At 43.9% G+C, this 18914-nt stretch overlaps 1 pseudogene; it reads right to left on the bottom strand.

The window, feature by feature from the left end:
- The window catches only part of LOC138602369 (transmembrane protein 132C-like), a 95643-nt pseudogene that overhangs the window by 35179 nt on the left and 41550 nt on the right, over positions 1 to 18914 (bottom strand).

The following is an 18914-nucleotide window of genomic DNA, read 5'->3' as shown; positions in this document are numbered from 1 at the left end:
GCTTTAAACTGTTTAGCTGTTGAGCTGAATGTCAAATACTGTATAATGACACACACACACACACGGACTATAACAGATATAGAGTAAAAAAAACATTAATGGCTCAACCCCGGCGCACGGGCACAGACGCTGGCAGACGTTCTGCAGCTGTTACACATGACGGGGATTATTGTATGGACGAGCTGCTGTTGCACGCTCGTTTAAAACAATGAAGCTGCGTTACAGACAGTTAAACTAGTAAACACCTGTCGAGTCTGGACTTTACAACAAACTGTTCAAAGAGCTGCCCCCTCCGCTCCCTGCTCATCATCGATCTGTGCATGGAGATGAGATCCGTCGGTGAGCACTCAACTGATTCCTGAGAGCGCAGCAGAGAGAGGAGGTGCACACAGCTCCTCTTCACAATCAGACACAAAACAACAGCAAACTATGTTTGTTGATAGATATTTGTAAATATGATTTGTGCCAAAAATATTATCTGTCATTTTTAAAGGACGGTCAAATCATTTCCTTTCACACTCTGTAGCAAACTTCCTCCAGCAGATGTTTCAATTTTAGGACTATTTTCCAACGTGCATTTGGTGTCCTGCTGAGTATAGTGTATGTGTGGGATTGACAACATAAATTAATGTCCATCCTCATTGTAGTGAATGAACATGTCAGCCAGTGAAACAGTGACTAAATGGAGTGTTTATAAGTGTATGTGGGACAACAATGGCAGTCCAGTACACAGAGTGCTTTATCAGGATTTGTCAAAGGGAAACACTGGTTAGAAGGATCTATCTATTGTTGACAATGTGAAAAATAAAGAACTTTTACAAACTCATCCTTTAAGTGCAAGCCAGAGCCATCACTGTGTTCCCTGAAGAATGTCAGAGCCAAGGAGGAGGATTATTCAGATGCTGAGTCAGGTCCTCGTTCATTCTCACTCTCTGCAATCGCTCTCTACTGACAGCTGTCAAAGAAATGAACAAGTACGCTGCTGCTTTCTGTTGTTCAGCAGGTTGTTCACTTCATATTTCATTCACACACTGATTATAGAAGGAGGGAGTCAGACGCACCTTTGACTGAAAGTGTTCTCCTTCCTCCGACAGTGGAGGGTGACGACCCTGTGACCTTCACTTCTCACATCCTGGCTCACCGTCCACACGACAGGGTTACTGGCTCTGGCTCCCAGGAGCGCCACGCCGTCCTTCAGCTTCACCCTGGAACACAAAAACATTAAAACCAGATGACAGTGGAGCTGTCACCAGCTCACAACATCAGAAAACACACGTGGTCTCTTTTACACTCTTTTTCTTTTTGAAACACAAACATGTCAGAAGAAAGACGTGAAGTGAGGCGTCGCTTTAAGGGTCTCTCAGAGGTCACACACAAACTCTTCAAACACTCATCGTCTCTCTCAAACACACAAAGGACAATAGCTCCTGAATTAAAGATTATGTTGTAGTGGGTTATTGATGAAGCTCTTATGTACAGAGGTGTGGTTTAGGTAGGTAGGAGGCAGGGTCAGAACTGACGTCACACGTGGTGACTTTGACTCATTAACTGATTTCAGTCGCACCTGGAGGGAGCGAGTTTTGGCGTGATTGCTGGACGGAGAGCAAAAAGACGCAGAAGGCAAATCTCTGGAAACAAAGACGGAGAAAGCGGACTTTGGCACACACCCCACCACCACACACGGTTATTTAAACACCTTTAAAAACTGAACAACAAACAAGAAGGGACTGACCAACTGGACCGACGGAACTGCACCCAACGGGTGTTCAGAGGAGTCGCCCGGCCAGGGGAGCAGGTCGTGGGGAATACGAACGGGGGCCTGGTGGTGAGTCAAATGCAAATAACCCCCAGACAGGAACGTTTCCATTCACCAAGGGAAGTGTAGGTCACATGTCCCAGTCTAATGCAACACGCAGGGACAGGCACTCGGTTACGGGCTTGCTAACCTTAGCTAACTATAGGAACCAACGAGTCTGGTTTAGTGTAGCCGCGTAACAACATGCTTTACTAATATAAAAGCACTAAAATGTGGCGGGTGGTCCCGGTCTGGAGAAAAGCTGACTTCCACTGTTTTCACAAAATTTGATTTGCAAAGAAATTCTCATTAGTTTTGGACCTTCTTCATTTTGGACAGTAAATATTAAAGTCAACTGAAACGCTTTTAAATAAATAAATAATCAGGAGTCAGGGATAACAGGCTCAAGTTAACCTCTGTGAAAGTGGGTTTAACCACCATGGGAGTTCATGTTGAATAAGCGAGTAGTCTTACATGATGCATTTGTTTTACACCTTAATGTCCAAACATCAGGACTCTCTCTGGAGCAAGCTCCTCTGCCAACAATTGTTGTCATTTCCCCACACCTGTGGTTTTAAAAGGTCTCCAATCTCTGCAGCCTCCATGCCCCCTCTGCTCCACCCTTTCTTCTCTCCTATCACTCCCATTACTGGTGGTCACAGTCTGTCGGAGGCTATACAGGCGCAGGACAACCATGACCTCCTCTTCATCTTCCAGTAAACTGACACACTGTTGCTCTCCTCCTCCTCTGTCACATGAAGTTACCATAAAGTGCATGAGCAGCGTTCAGTTCAGTTCAGTTCTTTTCTCACATGACAAATTGCTCTGGTTCAAACCACTGGCACAGATGCAGCAGAATATTTTATGTTGGGAAAAAGAAGACGAGGATGGCAAGAACAGGCAGATCTGAAGTAAAACACCAGCAGCACAAAAAAGGTGGAGAAAGAAACATTGCTGTTCAGCGAAAGACCAACGCTGGGTAATTGGAGGCTGTTCTTGTTCTGGAGCTGTGAGAGACGTGTAAAGGATGAAGGAAAGAAAGTGAGCGTTAACAGGAGGATAATGACATGACAAACCATGCAGCAGTCCTTAGAAGAGCTCAGTCATGACATCGTCTTTGATCTGATCCGGCCTGCTGAGGCAGTAATAACTGGACTGGTGTTGGTGCTCCTGACGGGCAGAGATAAAGGCAGCCGGTGTGGAAGACACAGACAATAACAAGGAGAGCTCAGATCAGCATCTGCCCTCTTGTTTCCCCGGTCGTCACCTCAGCCACGGTGCAGTAATCACCTCAGACTCACAGGCAGACTCAGCTCTGACAGTGGACTGTGTTAGCAATGATTATCAATTAACACGGACTGAACTCTGACAGTGTGCGTGCTGTATTGATCTGATATTAAATATAGCTGCATTGCTTTGTTTCTATATCAATAAATGTATCACTAGTTGGATGATAGAATCACAGCCGTCTCATCCTTTCCTTTTCTGTTTCCTCCTCCTGCATCACTTTCACTCTCTCTCTCACTCAGCCATAATCTGACAGAAAGTCCCGAGCATGTGCTCCAGCCATCGAGCAAGGGGGCTAAATAAATGAATGGCATGTTTCAAATGAGATTGGTTTAGCTAATATGATTTCTGGTAAGGGGGGGGCGTCGGAGGGGGGGTGGGTGCAATAAAGGAAAGCAATCTGAAGGGAGGCCACTTTCACATGCATCAGCACATGAAGCCGCCTCATTAACTCAGTGAAAACCTGCATCAGTGGGACGAGAGTTTACAGATGAGATGAGGCTGGCAGAAGCTTAGACGTGATTTCTACAGGATGAACACTGTCACAATAACATGTCAACACACCTGCACTCTGGTCCACCTGTCACATGTTGATAACATGTGCATTTTAATTGATGCACTTTAAACAATTGGAAAGTAAAGAATACAAGCAACGAGAAAAAAGTAAAGACTTTATAAATAAGTCAAAGTCACATCAAAAGTAAAAGTATGAAATTGTGTTCCAACACTTTACGGTAAGTGGTGACCAAAGATGTTGGACACAGTCAAGTATGAGCACTCCTTAGAGCCACATTAGGAGTTAAAGAGTCAGACGATTACAAAGGCTAGATGAGGAGTGAACAATGCAACAAGTTTATGGAGTTTTGATGTTAAAAGTAACATTTGGTCATTTATTAACAGTAAGAGTATTGTATGACTGCAGCACAGATTTGCAATCCTCAGGACATTTATCCTTTTAAGCAGCTGCTGACAATCTCATCAGACCTTACATCTGATGCTCAACATGGGTAAAACGTGACTGAAGCAAATGGTTTGGCTTCATGATGCATTTACTGGTCAATGTGAATTCCTGCTGTTGTTTTAAAATATCAAAAACACTTAATTTAGTTTTCTTTCTTCTTTTAACCTTAAAAACGTTTTTATATGATACTAAAAATCAATGACTCAAAAATGACCCAGCAATGTTTTTGTCACAAGTTCCATATTTGTCAGTTTTACTGTAATTTTCACCTCAGCACATGTGCAGAGTTTTTATTCTGTCATTCATATATAGTATAGTATACATAAATTCAAACTGACACTGTGTTCGAATAAAGAGCTAGCACCAAGAGGGAAGGAGAGGAGTATCAGAAGTGTTTTAGAATGGATCGGTTTAACAAGTTATTGACCTTTTTTGTTGAAGGCCACGCCCACTGCCACTTTCCTTTCTGCCAATAAGACCAATAACCATTCTTCCTCATAACCTAGTCTGAACCTTACAGCTGTACAACACTCCACTTGGCAGCACCTTTTGGCACAAACACAAACACCTTCACACAGACACTTGTCCAACATGCCACATATTCGTCTACTAGGAGAACACAGTGGATGCCAAAGGCTGGTGACATTTATGTGACTGAGCAACCCAAGAGAGCGGCCTGTAGAACTGCTGGTTGACACTAAATATCATTAATGAGAGAACAGAAAACAGAAATGCCTCCAGCTGCTTGCAGTCGAGCAGCAGTGTGCAGAACATTTTCTGATCATGTGTTTTCTCTGTTATAAGGGCTGTCAGCAGAGCCTTCATCACATCTTCTTTTACGTTGTGCCACCATAGAGGGCAGTTCATTATTATGTTTGATGCACCATAGGGCGTCCAAGAGGGCACTTCTGCAGCTTTGTTTTGGACATGCAGTCACCTGGGGGAGAAGGGGTTAGCCCCTTGTTTTAATTTGTGTAAACAACACATGAATATTATAATAATAAAAAGAGTCTAAATGTTTGACATGTTGTACATTTAAGTTTTGAATATGGTTTGCATCAGAGGGTTAACATGATAATGTGAGTGACAACATGCTGTCATTCTAACACACGTCTCTCACTTGATGCCTAAATGACTTTCCTGGTTCTCTCGACAATAAGTGAAAGATGAGCTGGAGGCGTTAAAGTGGGTTTGCATGAGTGAGGATGTGTTTGTCTGGAGGAGGTGTAAAGGTCTTTGTAGAGCGCTCAGGGATGGAAGGATAGCTCGGTGTTGAAGGTGTTTGAGCACAAAGAGAGAGTGGTGGTTTACAGAGAGCAGCAGGGAGATCACAAAAGACAGGTGTTGTATCAGAGTGGATGAAAAAGGACAGAGGACGGGAGAGAACGATCAGGAGAGGAGGAGAGTTGAAGAGAGGCTACAAGAAGAACTTGTCTGGCTGTTCTGACATTAATATTTCCAACCACAAGAGAGAGAAATATGTGTCAGTGTCATCTTCAAGAGGCCATTTGTACGCTCATTTCTGACTCTTACTAAAAATGAACAGAAACAGGAGGAAAATGGTTCCCTGTATTTCCACCCCGGTGATAACAGATCATCAGTCACTCAGTAACTTCACACACACACCTTGGTCTGTGTCTATATCTGATATAGCATTCACACATGGGCAGAGCTGCTGGAGAGAAATGAAAGTGAGAACAATTGCTCTGATATCAGCTCAGGAACAAAGAAACCACCTTTAGCTGTGACATCACAGGAACGCTCCGGAAAAGGTGGAGCCAGATGGAGAGAAGCTGTAACACAGAGGAGACACAGCACGTTCATACACAGCCTGCAACCAGGTTCTGAAGCATCGTTAACTAACACCACTGAAACATTTAAAGCCACTGAAAGACCCCAGAGAGGACAAATTGCTACAGTGATTGTTAGATGAATCAAGAACACACAATAACTCATGGTTGAACAGATTTTCCCCAATTAATTTTAAGAAGGTAGTTTAGCATAATTCAATAACTGACAGCAGGAGAAACTGGACAAATCACATTGAGCTAGTTTAGTCGGCCGGCGTCCCTTAATTGTCAAACGCCTGCAGCTAAATCCAGTTATTGAATGAACACTGGAGCTGTTCAGCACAGAATCCTCCCTCCCTCTGTATCTCTCTTACTCACTAACAAAATCATCTCCATCACCTCGGGCTAAAATTAAATTAGCTAGTAGCCAATGACAGGTGACCCAGGCTGGGAGCTGGTTCAATGAATTAGTGAGGTGAAACATGGAGCTGCTCTGACTCAGTTAGCGGAGGAATAGTCGTCTGTGGAGTGTTTTTAGGGCTGAGCGCACACAGGCAGATGCAGAGATAAAGAGAGCTAATTCAATTACTGACTTTGATGCTGTTCTTCCCATTATCAGACCTGGTTAAAAGTGCTGGTGCGTGGCGACGCTGCAAACCCAGGACAAGATGAACACAAGCAGATAAAAAGCAGCGAGTCAGATAAAGCTCTTCTCCAGCCGTGCATCCTCCTGCGTTTCTCACTGTCTCACTCTTTTGTCTCACTCTCATGTCTCTTTTCCCGTCTCCCTCTGTCTGTATCAGTTTCCTCTGAGAGTTTCTGCCTCCCTCATTGGATCTACACTCAGCTGCACTACAGATTTGTGTCACTTGTGTATGAACTGGATCAAGGATCCTGCATGCTTACTTTCAGATTTTGGTCCGTAAACCTTTAAAGGGTCATTTGCAGGAATTCTTGATCTTTCTCACTTGACAGTTTTTGGCACAACACACCTGTGATTAAGAACTTTGTTGGAAGTTTCGGCCGTGCTAGCAGCGAGGCTCAGCGGTCAGGCGCTGCACAGTGAAGAACAACAGTTGTATGGTCTGCCATTGAATTTAGTGCAGAATGTAAAAGTCCACCGAGGATGAAACCCACTGTTCCTCTGGCAATATGATCAGGCTGACATCTGTAGTTTACTCTCAGGAGCTTTGATGACAGTTGGATCGCCATGCGTGGACAAACTGTCTTTATGAAGCAATGATTCATTTTCTATTTGAACAATCGGTTCAGGTTTCTTCAGTTTTCAGACCTTTTTAGTAAAACTCCACTTTCTTCCTGTCTGTCTTTTTTGCTTCAACACAAATCAATAAACAAATCAATGAACTTTTCACCCTCAGACCAAGTTAAAAATACAGCGGATGGAAGCACCACTGACATCTCCAGTTCAAAGTGCGATCCAGCTCAATAACCTTGCAATAAACACCACCTTGTCTCCAAGCTGCAGAAAGTTTGTGGCACTCAACTTGTTCAAAAAGGAATCAAAGTAGAAAAACATTTTACTCAGATAGAAAAAGATTGAAGAATTGTTTGGAGAGAAGGATATATCCAAGTGGACTATCATCACCTAACCTTCATACACAACCTCTCATTTCCTCTGGAGCTGCTGGAAAAGTGCTGCCTTGTGTGAGGCTCACCTGCTCCTTCACTTTGCCCTCCTCATGTCACCGTTCTTCACAGATCAATATCTGTGTGATCCAAACGAGCTGGTGAACGCTGGAGCTTTGAGGGTGTTGGCGCTTTGAAAGGTTAAAAGCTCCTCATCTATCTCGGGACAAAGATGATCGAAGGGAGAACTTAGTCATTGCAACCTTGAGTGGATTGTATTGAGTGCTACTTAATTGAGGAGCTGCTGACTGTCACCAAATACTGGACACGTATACAATCACATGGATTTACAAGGAACTGTACTGTCCAAGAAAAGCACAGGAGAGGAGGTGATGCCTTCAGCTGAATTCTCTCTTCATTCATATCTGGATGCCTGAAAAACACAGACTGTCTGTCGCTCACATTTAAAGGGGAAAGCAGTCAGATGACAGATGGAGCTTGGACCTGAGGTCTGGGAACAAACTCCTGCCTTTAAGAAAAGAAGAAGGAATAACTGTCAGAGGACTTCAAATGAGACGAGGTTCAAAATGTGAGCTGGCCGTCGCCTCATGACATGAACGAATCCATGACAGATCAAGAGCAATCATACGGGCAGGAGCTCTGAGGAATGAGTTTCAGTGGAATCAGAGAAGCCCCTGAGCCTGTCAGAGGACAGGAACTTTCATCTGAACACCAGGGCAGGTTTTATGAATCTTAAACACATCTTAGTGGAGAGAAAATTATTATAGTTGATCCCAAGGTCCTGGTGTGTTAAACAGAGGCGTCTGTAAAAACAATGACTGAGGATTCTCCAAAATCATCATGTTTGTGCATCAGCTGATCAATACAATAAAGAGGTAGGCTCGAAATATAACTGAGGAAAGGAAAGAAACAACATTCAGTGGTTTTACGGCAGAATGCAACCCTAACTCAAGCGATCACAGAGGAGAGAGATGTAATTAAAGCATTTACTGCTTTAAAATGGGAAGCAGAGAAAGAGAACGAGAAGGGAAAATAATGTGCAGCTCATAAAAAGTGACATTTATCAAAGCCTACAGCTCAAACCTGTCAATCACTGTTTTTTCTTCAGTCTGCCCCGAGCTCTCATCATCTCTCTATGTTGCATTATATTTCAGCTTATTTCACAAAGTAAAAAACAGTGAAAGAAAAAGACAACAGAGAATACATGATACTCTGAATACAGAAACAGGCTGCATGTGGGTGGGTACTGACTGAAATGACAAAGAGGTCCTTGTGTGTGCAGCAACTGTGTACTTGAAAGTGGGCCAACGGGATGATGACACTGAGGGGTGTGACAGCGCAACGGCTACGGCCAAAACCAAGTCACCTCCAGTAAATAACAGCCCGACTCTCCTCACCACTCAAAATGTAAAACTCAACAACATTTCAAATCTGGTGTCCGACATGTCGGATATTTGGAACCTCATTTGTGTCACGGGATTTGTGGAGTTAGCACGGGATTTCAGATTAGCACAAATATGAAATATATGTCATGTTGGTTTTCCTTTTTTATTTCCATTATTGTTCACCAAGCAGTGAACTAAAATCTTCCATTCTTCATTTGCTTTAATGCTGGATGTCAGGAACTTACTACTCCTGCTGCAGTAGATAAGCTGAGGAAATGAGGTCATGTTGTGGCAGACAGAAGCTTGATCCCTATGGCTGCCATTTGAATGGAAGTCTGTCCAGTTAAATAGGGGTTAGGCCCGACGCATGCAGGCACTGGTTCCAATTAAACCTATATAAGGTTGCATCCTTTGGATGAAAATTAGACTTTGCATTGGATTTGTTGGGCCGGACAGATGATCCAGGACTGATCCAATAGTTGGATGCACGCAGAAGGGACAAGTAGTATAATCTCAGGATGTAGTGGGATAGATTAGGGCAAGTTGGTAAACCTGACGTAGGAACGGTTACACAGATTAACAGATGCTGTCAGTTGGTGCAGTGACATGGCACATGCAGTCGCAGCACGGGATCTATCCTGGTGAAGGCCACATGTCAAAGCGTTTTGGTCTGACCATGAAGTTGCATATTTGTAGTGTTCAAGAATTGTGACCTCTTAAGACTGTTTACCTTTCCCATGCACATTGGAAGCAGGTGAAGTTGTGCAGGAAATATCTGCTCTGCTTCCCCATACAGCACTGCAGTGAGTAGTTCAGTCATCCATCCATCCATCCATCCATCCATCCATCCTTACAGGGATGCAGTCGGGCTGGAGCTGATCCCAGCTGTCACTGAGTAAGGGGCGTACACCTTGGACAGGTCGCCAGTGAATCACAGGGCTGATACATAGAGACAGAAACTCACTCACACCTGTGGAAAATGAAGGATTACCAATTAATTAAAGTTGTGTGTCTCTGGACTGTGGAAAGAAGCTGGAGAACTCAGAGTGTACTCGGCAGGTACCAAGAGTGAACAATTGCTAAATGCTAAGCTTCAACACGCTGCAGCCCCAGCCAGCCAACAGGTTAAAATAAGAAGCTTCTTGCTGTGAGGTGACGGGACGAACCACTGCACCACAATGCCACCTAGTTAAGTCAGTTTCATTCATCTAGACAAAAGTTTGCCTCAACAGCTTCACAATCTGTAGCCAGTGAAATATCCCGACAGTTGAACTGATACATTTTTGCCAATGGTGTTTCACCAACATGTCATCATCCCAGGCCGTCAAATCCCGACGGTTTATAACAACTTCAACCAAAGGTAGGGTCTGTTCTCTGTCATACCGACGAACATGGGAGGGTCTACTTTCTTCCTGTCTAACACATGTAATGTCAAACGGTCTGTTTGGTTGGGTTGGGACACAAAAACTACAGGGTCGAGGTCACAAGGTTACAATGGTTAAACGTCATGTTTAAGCAATAATGCAGCATTTACTTTTGGTTTCAGACGGGACTCGAACCCTGGTCTCCTAGGCAAAGATGTTCTTTGCTGTTTGGCCCATTCAAAACCTCCGACCACCCCCAACAGGCGGACACCGTCAACCTTTCTCCTACATCACCATCAGAATATGGCCATGGATGGGTTAACTCAACAGCTGAAGGTCCAGTGATAAAGGGGACCTTGTGCATCGATGTGAAACGCCAATGACCTCGACAAAGTGTTGGAATTTGACAACTTGGCATTGAAGGAGGAACAAACAATCATAATAGCCATATGTATGCAAATAACATCAATCTAAAGTCATTACTGAAACAATGAATCTTTGGCTCCACTAAAACATTTTAATCATGAGCGTGACAAATGGCTGACTCGTCACTCTGCCCTCTAATTAGACCATAAACTGCATGAAAACACTGCTGTGGGAGGTTTTACAGGATGTGACACACTGGGGACAAACACAAGAGCCAGCTAGGACTGATGAAGAGCTGCATTAACGGCACTGGGAGCCAGGGCTGCTGAGCAGGGACTAAATGTCTGTGCTCTCCTGACTTCATCTGTAAATGATGTATTGATTTACTGGCGGGGGGAATCGAGCCTGCAGGTGTGTGGTCATGTGACACAGGTGATCAGATGTTACAGTTTGTCATTCAGCCATCTTGATGTTTGGGACCACAGAAGTAATATCTCTGATGGGATTGATTAAATGCTTCCTGCTGGTGAGAGTGAGCCGAGTGAACCTTGGCTACAGCGGTCTTCAGTCTCGGTCTGAATGTCATGTGTTGTTGTGTTACAGGACAGTAAATGCTGGAGTGGCGATGTGACAGGAAATGACAGCCACCATGTTAACCAGACAATACAGACAATGTCCATCTGAAAACTGTCACAGTGGTGTCACAACATGTTCTCAAAGTGTGAGAGAATCGGCTCCAACTGGAAAAATCCATTTTTGTTTCATTCGCAGTCTCAAGATTTTGTGCACCAACAATCTGAGCGATTCTCCAGAGTCAGAATAAAGCCTGTGTGAAACGTCTGCACAGCCTCCTCTGCTCTCTGCCATGTGCAGGTTATTAGAAAACTCACAGCTGACATGTCAGGTAAATCAGTTACACACCTGGCATGTCAACCAGCACATTAGCTCCATGTGCACTTCAGTATGTGCACCAGTGGGCACGGCTGAAAAGTCACCATCATCAGGCTCCACTACACGCAGCAGCCAGGGGAAAGACCCAAGTCACGACACTGTCATCTGGCAGGGTTTGAAATGTGTGTGCGTGCAAGTGTGCGAGTCTGAGAGAGAAAATGAGGAAGTTGAGGGATGAGATGGAGACCCTGAGAAAAGTAGTGGTAATCACAGAGCTGACAGAGGGATGATTTAGAGACTGAATAACTGACTTTGATGAAGATCTGGATGAAAACATCTCCATTTAAACTCTGCTGACTGCTGCATTTAAAAAAGACACAAACATATTAAAGAGGGAGTTTGTTTTTGACTAAAACACGACCAATGTCCTCACAAGTACAAGAGATCTGACACTCAGCATCTATAAAGAATAAACAAAGCCACTTTATAACTGCGTTACAGTAAATCATGTGTTTCCCCCTCAGGAGCGGTCAAACTGCACGCTACATATTTGTGTCAACACAGGTTTGTCATGTAGCTCGGAGCAAGTGTTGGAGTCAGAGCGATGCTGGATCTCTGAATGTAACACAGTGTGGAGGTTCTGATATGAACATTCAGAGCATGAAAGGAGGCGTTCAGCTGTAACTCTTTGTTCTTATTTGGCGCCTCCTGCAGCTCCTGAACGACACTGCAGAACGTAATAACGTATCAGGTCTTTGAAGAAACTGAGAAGAAGAAAAATCTGCAAACTGACAGTAAAAATATTACTCAGTCATTCTGCATTTATATGATTTTGTGCCAAGCTGCACTTCCTCTTTGTTTCCCCTGATCAGCGTCAGACACAACCATCTTTCAAGGAGGATTTTTTTTTCTCACAGAGTTTTGCAGCGCTAGAAGCGACTTTAATTCCTGTCAGTGTTTCAGTAAATCACTGAGCCACTTTGATGTGCAAATAAATCAGTTGTCTCAGGTTGCAGGTCAGGCCTGTGTATCCTGCTCTCCTGCAATGCCTCAAGAAGAGATCCATGCTGCTGCATTAGACATGAAGACAGCAGAAAAGCCCACTCAGATAATCATGAGTGGCCTTTTCACACTGCCGGTGGGTCTTTACTCTCATAAGTGGTAAATAGACAGCAGCTTATATCGTGCTTTTAACCTTGTGCAGACAGAGCCTGATCAGCCAGCACCATGTCCTGAGCTCTGCTTCCACTTCACAGGGCCACCAACACGTCCACTGGATGTTTACACTGATCCTTCACAGACAAATCCTTTGGGCTACTGTGTCTGTTTGTGTCTTTGTGTGTGCCTCCCTTGGGCCACAACACAGCTCGTCTGCACTGAGCCTCGTGGAGTGACACACTGAGTGTGTTCCTCAGGTCCTCAGTCAAACACTGGGTGCCAGGGGACGAGCCATGAAAGAGTGAACAAGGACAAGTGGTCCTTCGGGCCTGAACCACCTTTATGAGCCGAAACTGTAAAGCAGAGGATAAAATATTATATATGTAACAATGTTTCCACATACTGGGCTGTTTCCTATAATGTTCAATATGTATTACAAAGCTGGCCTGTAGACTGCTGAAGAAACTCTTCCACATCTGGACTTTGATAATCCTTTGAAACACAGCGTTCACCATGTTCTATAAAAAGGGCAGAATTTTATTTTCAAAGCAAATTAATATTTACATCAAACATTTTGGAGACATTCAAACAAACTCTGCTGCACTGACCTTGTAGGTTCTGTTACTGTCATTAGAGTTGATGCAAACCAAACAGACGATCTGCTGTGGGTTTCATTTAAATCAGACTCTGGTGCAATTTATTTCAATAGACGGACCACTGAATGTGTTCTGTTTGAGCCTCTGAGCCTGATTAATGCTTCATGCAAGGGTTTAACATGAGTCCCACCATACATGGATCAGATCTAATCCATTGATGGCACTACATACGTGTGTTGTACATGATCAGACAAATAGTCCTTTAACTTTATTTATCCTAATATTTACATGATTTCATCACCTTTGTTCCACCTGGCATGGCGACCTGCACAAGTACTAAAAGAGGAGTTCCATCGAGGTAACATATGAGGCTATGTTTCATGTTCAGACTGAAAGCAGACCGACTGCAGTGAAATCACTCTGTAGTTAATTCCTATGTACACAGAACATCCATCAATTATCTGTACTGCTTTTCTTATTAAGGGTCTCAGAGGGAGGGCTGAAGCCGAGCACAGCTGCTAATAGGACTGGACTGGACTGGACTGATCACCAGTCAAAGCAACATACGAGACAGACCCGCACGTCTTTGGACTGCGGAGGAAGCTGGAGTACCTGCAGGGAACCCACGCATGCACAGGGAGAACTTGCAAACTCCACACAGAAAGGCCCTCTGAGTGCGAACTGGGATTCAAACCAGGAACCTTCTAGCTGTGAGGCGACAGCACTAACCACTGCAGCACTGTGCAGCCTGATATGGAACAAAGGCAGCAACATGTGCCGTAGGTGTAACTCCCAAACACAGAAGTCTACTTCAGCCTGAATGACTCACAGCAGCACGACTTTCAGTCCCTGCAATGAACTGTTTTGTTTCCTCCTTTGGGTCCATGTAGCACTGATGATGCTGTGTTACAAAGCTGCACAATAAACAAGTTACAGGGCTGTAAACACAGAATGGATCACAACTAAAAGCAACAATGTATTAATTTATCTGTCTCAGATCAGTTGAAAAAAAAAACGTTTTAAAGCAAGCTAATAAAAATGTGTTAATAGTACAGACCTGTCGTAGGACTCTAGTGAAAGTGGAACTGCAATAACACCCTGAAGTATTTCTGTTCCAGGATTTTATTTAGCAGGAAAATCACAAATCCTAAAGCTGGATTCTCACTTCCTTCAAGAAGAGAATTAAATAGAAAATATAGCCGACTATAATTTTTAATGAACTACTTCTTAATGAGATCACAAAGAAGGACATGCTCGAGTAATCAGTGATCATTTGAGGTCACCTTTAAGTACCATCCAGCAAGCAGCACTCAACATGTTTGACTTTCTTACACTCTTTGTAACACGGGCTCTTCACTTTGTTGAGTAGTACTCAGTGGCTCTTAGCAAAGCGCTGCACGGTCAATACACTGCAGCCAAAACCTTCACAACATTCACATTATTGTTAAAAACAAAGTAACCCATCAAAGAAGAAGAACAAGCAGCACTTTGAAGCCTCAGACAGTGAGACAGCATTTAGTGCTGCTTTCTGCTTCCTGTTTCTCTGTCAGGCCTCGACACCAAGCAGCAGGACGTGTCCGGGACAGGGCTGTGATTATCTTCTCACATTACATGGCACATTAATTAGCTTGAGAGTCGTGTACACAGATCAAGATGCATCAAACACAAAAATGTTTTTTTTTGACAAGTGTGCCCTGTGATTTTTTTCGCTTGTTAATAAAGCAGAGAACAGATCTTGCAATCACTGAAACCTGCATGACATCTCATAGATAACCTTTCCTACCCCAGAGTCATCATCATACTCTGACTTTCTAATTCATACTGCAGTGAGTGAGGAAGATGAAACAGTGAAATACTGAGATAAATGTCACGTGAGCCTCGGCTGTGCCCTGAAAACTCAACAACTGATATATAAAGTCAAATTAGCTCAAGGCTCACAGTATTGTCTGACTGTCTGCCTGCTGTCTTTGGCTGTGATTATATATTTGTAGGTTTCTTGGTAGTCCCCGTTAGGCTCATAAATATGACACATGACTGAAATAGTCTTAATAACACACATCACATAGATTGAAAAGCAAATAGATATACACTGATCAGCCATAACATTATGACCACTGACGGGTCGAGTGAACAACCATTGATTATCTCGTTACTATGGCTCCTGTCAGCAGGTGGGATGTGTTAGGCAGCGAGTGAACATTGTGTCCTCGAAGTTGATGTTTTGGAATCAGGAAAAAAGGGCAAGTTTAAGGACGTGAGCGACTTTGACAAGAGCTAAATTGTGATGGCTAGACGACTGGGTCAGAGCATCTCCAAACCTGCAGCTCTTGTGTGCGTGGTGAGCGAAGGCTGGCCCATGTGGTCCGTCCAACAGAAGAGCTACTGTAGCTTAAACTGCTGAAATAGTTAATGGTGGTCCTGATAGAAAGGTGTCAGAACACACAGAGCGTCACGGTTTGTTGTTTTTGGGGTTGTATAGCTGCAGACTGATCAGGATGCCCACACCCTGTCCACCGCCAAATGTGCCGTCAATGGGCACATGAGCATCAGAATGGTCCACAGAGTAATAGAAGAAGGTGGCCTGTCTGATGAATCACGTTTTCTTTTACCAGATATCAATCTAATCGAGCATGGATGTGCTGGACAAACAAGTCTGATCCATGGAGGACCCACCTCGCAACTTACAGGACTGAAAGGACTTGCTGCCAACGTCTTGGTGCCCGACACCACAGCACACCTTCAGAGGTCTAGTGGAGTCCGTGCCTCGATGGGTCAGCTGTTTTGGTGGCAAAAGTTGGTCCTAGGGTGCTGGTTTAGCTCAGTTGGTAGAGCAGGCGCCCCATATACAGAGGCTACAGTCCTTGTCTCAATGATCGCAGGTTTGACTCTCGGTCTGCCGATCATTTGGTGCATGTCATACCCCGCACTCTCCTCCCAACATTTCCTGTCTATCTTCAACTGCCATGTAAATTAAAGGCAAAAAGCCCAAAAAATAATCTCCTACACAATATTAGGCAGATCATATTGTTATGGCTGAGTCTTGGGTGACAGTGTAATAAAAATCTTACTCGCAGCAACTAACTGATAAAAGATCTGCAGCATCTACTGTTTGAGGCGGTTTGTGTGTCAGGAAAGTGAGACAAAGAGAATGAGAGTGAGTCCTCAGGGGCAAAAACAGCTCGTCTGTGCTGAGAGAAGCTGAGTGACAGAGCCAGAGCTCCTCCAGTGTCCTCTAATGTGGGCCAGAGAACGTCAGACTCAAGCGTGAACAGGGTGAAATGGTCACTCGGGACTTCAAAAGCTTTGGCAAACTTAGTAAAAACAACAAACGAGCAGATATAAAATGTGCTTCTGCATGGTGGACTGATTTAAACTTTAAGCGCCTGACACAGATGACAGTGGAGACTGAATGAACACAGTGTAAAACACAAAGGGAGTGTCACTAAAGAGTCAAGGCTCAATGTTCGGTTAGAAGACTTGAAAATGAGGAGAAATTAAAATCTTGTCATTAACAGTCAAATAATTCTTCTTCTAGGAAAACTCTGACATCATGGACATAAAGCAGATATCCATGTTGCTCTGTAGATGGTATCGTTAGGATTCCTTTGACACATCGACACTGATGCTGCTAAATGATACTGATAAACCCCCTGTCTCAGGCTGACAGCTGAGAGGCTCCAAATATGACCTGGATGTGTTTTGATGGAACTTTCTCTCAGCAAATATTAATGTTGAGTGTTTATTTATAGATTTGTACACACTCACTAAAATGACTAACCACTAGGTGCTGGTCACTGACTGATCAGCTACACAACAGTCCCTCTTTTATTCCTCTCACTCCAACCAGCAGGGCTGCTAATGATCAAGAAAGAATCACACAGATCACACGCATCAGACACAAACTCACAAACAGAAAGCAGCCACATCTGTGGACATGAGGACACACAAACACTTGCATCTTTCTCTCAACCAGCACACACATAGTGACACACACACGAGCCCCTGTGCAGATCAAGGCTTATCCACCCGCAGTGGTGGTCGCCCCGCAGGATGATGAAGGCTTGGATCCAAAGCAGCAGCTTATATCTGCAGATCAATGGCTGACCTCCCACCAGCTACAGCCCGACTGACCAGCACTACGACACAGCTTAAAACACAGCCAAAGGCTCTGCTCCGAGCTGCAGGACGAGTATTATATCAGTGTAATGATTCTCCCCAGAAGCACAGACTCTGTCAGACTGTCACTTTGTTTTTTCTCTCTCGCTCTCTCTAGTTCTTTGTCACTGCTTCTTTTGTTGTTGTTGTTGTCACTGCCTGGAACTCTGTATTTCTGCCTCTGCCTATGAAGGAGAGGCGACCTGTACAAAGAACTAAAGCATGAAAGAGCAATATTTCTGGAGGAGCACAAGGTGAATCCTGTCTGTAATGTAACTGTTGTTTCCAAAGCTGAGAAAGTGCTTTGAAATGTATGAAACCAGGAAGAATACTGCCGCTGTTGGAGACTGTGTGTGTTTCCATCAGGAATCAAGATGTCTGAAAGTTTATTTCTCTTGGTTCACTAAACATAAAGTGCAGAAACGGTCAGACAGGTTTCAATAAAGCTGAAGTGAAACACGCACAGGTGCATGTTTGTTCATTTGAAAAGGCAGTAAAACATATTTAGTTCTGTCAGCTGAGATCTGTGAGTTCTGTTTCCTCCTGTCTGTGTGTTTATCTGTCAGCTGGACTCCAAACAACAAGGTTAGGGCTTGTTTGTGTGTCGAGTGTGAGAGCTGTGAGCGTGTTCAGGTTCATTATTTCAGTCGTCCATCAAATGTTCTTCATCTAAGAGAACAGACGAACTTTGGTTTGAATCAATACAGGAGTCTCCACCATCCGTGTAGCGGCTCACGTTTCAGTTTGATGAAGCTCCGACTTCAAGCGTCTTCTCACACTTGTAGTCTGTTCTCCTCTGACTTACATGCTGATTACATTGATTTGTTTTATCTGGCTGCCAAAACGTTCTCAGTTCAGGACTGCAGCTGCTTCTGCTGTGCTGCTGACATGAAACAGTCTCAGTGGTGTTCTCATGATGGCAGGGATCTGCAGGCTCCTGTGTGTCTGCTCAGGATTAATATTGATTGTTATATTGTGGAGATTTTTAGACAACCTGGAGGTGGGACGGTGCATAAGGCATCAGTTCAGCAGCCTCTCTCTTCATTTCCATCGTGCATTAAAGCTGAGTTTACTGTCCGTCGGTTTGCAGTGAAGAATTGACCATGTTTGCTGATGACACCTTTGTGAGGCAGGTTTATACTTCATTACTTTATATTTGTTATTAGTGTGAATCAAGTGAAAACTGTTAGTGTTGCTTCTTCTTGAGAAATAACATCTTTGTTACGTTTAAACATTTTTTAAGACTTGGCTCGATGTCATATTTTTCCAATGTTGCCAAATCACAAGAGAAATTGTGAGCCTTTAGACACAGAGCCGTCTCGACTGTACGTTTATTTACAGAATGGAAAACTCCACCATGAGCAGGTACTTCGTCAGCAGCAAGAGAAACTGCTGTTTGCTTCTCTTCTCTCAGTCTCTGTCTGCTTGATTATTTCCTGTTTGACTGTGTTTCAGTATCTGCCCATCTCTCTGACCCCTCTGAGGGTGAAACAACATCTCATAGAGCTGGGATGAGTTTGTGCGTTTTGTGTCTGACTCAGTTACTAGAAAAGTCTCG

This window comes from Semicossyphus pulcher, unplaced genomic scaffold, assembly GCF_022749685.1.
Source record: "Semicossyphus pulcher isolate SPU_LCO1_2020_fin unplaced genomic scaffold, fSemPul1.0.p SCAF_22, whole genome shotgun sequence".
NCBI classification, from domain to species: domain Eukaryota; kingdom Metazoa; phylum Chordata; class Actinopteri; order Labriformes; family Labridae; genus Semicossyphus; species Semicossyphus pulcher.
Note: the sequence above shows the minus strand (reverse complement) of the source record. Positions and strands in the feature narration are given on the sequence as shown.